Source organism: Octopus bimaculoides, chromosome 8, assembly GCF_001194135.2.
Source record: "Octopus bimaculoides isolate UCB-OBI-ISO-001 chromosome 8, ASM119413v2, whole genome shotgun sequence".
Taxonomy (NCBI): domain Eukaryota; kingdom Metazoa; phylum Mollusca; class Cephalopoda; order Octopoda; family Octopodidae; genus Octopus; species Octopus bimaculoides.
In genome coordinates, this window is record NC_068988.1 from 15,334,268 (window position 1) to 15,335,509 (window position 1,242).

At 42.4% G+C, this 1,242-nt stretch overlaps 1 protein-coding gene across 1 annotated transcript in view; it reads left to right on the top strand.

Annotated features, from left to right (window-relative positions):
• LOC106867494 (cytochrome P450 10) overlaps positions 1 to 1,242 on the top strand; it is a 29,237-nt gene that overhangs the window by 25,094 nt on the left and 2,901 nt on the right. The gene's annotated exons all lie outside the window — the stretch shown is intronic.

The window sequence follows — 1,242 nt, forward strand, 5'->3', positions numbered from 1 at the left end:
TTGTGAGTGTTTATTGAGCGAAAACACCTAAAGCTCCACGAGGCTCCGGTAGGGGATGATGGCGAACCCTGCTGTACTCTTTCACCACAACTTTCTCTCTGTTGTGCCTGTAATTCAAAGGGTCAGCCTTGTCACACTGTGTCACGCTGAATATCCCCGAGAACTACGTTAAGGGTACACGTGTCTGTGGAGTGCTCAGCTACTTGCACGTTAATTTCACGAGCAGGCTGTTCTGTTGATCGGATCAACTGGAACCCTCGGTCGTCGTAAGCGACGGAGTGCCAACAACAACAACAACAACAACAATAAAAATGCAGGGGAGGGCGACGAGCTGGCAGAATCATTAGTATGCCGGGAAAAATGCTTATATGAGTTCAAAATCCGCCGAGGTCGACTTTGCCTTTCATCCTTTCGGGATCGATAAAATAAGTACCAGTTATGCACTGGAGGTCGATGTAATCGACTTAACCCCACTCCAGCCCTGAAATGGTTGACCTTGTGCCAAAATTTGAAACCAATATAAATACAGGGTGACTGTAAAATTTCGATACATATGCAAGAATGCATATTTTCAATAGTCGCAGGTGTGGCTGTGTGGTAAGAAGCTTGTCTCCTAATCATATGGCTCTGGGTTCAATTCCACTGCGTTGCACCTTCGGCAAGTGTCTTCTACTATAACATCAGGTTGACGAAAGACTTGTGTGTGGATTTGATAGACGGAAACTGAAAGAAGGCTTGTCGTATATATAGGGGTTACCGCACGAGTAAAAGAATCTGAAATTGCAGAAAATGAATCTGAAAATGCAGGAGTCATTCAAAAGTATTTATTAACTTAACCGGTTTCGCTTATTTAAAAAGATTTTCAAAAGTAAGGTCTCCGCTGTGATGAGTCTGTTATGCCTCAAGCTACTGCTATCTAGCACCTTCGTATGATCTCTACTCAACCGCTACACAACTGCTACTCGACTGCTACTCAACACTCCTATCACGGCCAGACTACCTCTATTCATATGTCTTGGGAGTTCCCACTTCTTCGCCTGGCGGCGTCGACACAACGGAGTCAAGAATATTTTACATTAAGATCACGAAATACATTTTTTTACAGTGATAAGAAGATAAAAATTATTCTACATAAATATATCCAAATCAAGAATAGTCTTTGACAAGATGATAAAACGTGTCTGGTTTGTCAATCATTGAGTGATAAAGTTTTAGTCTCACTGTGATCAGATTCTTTTCGTG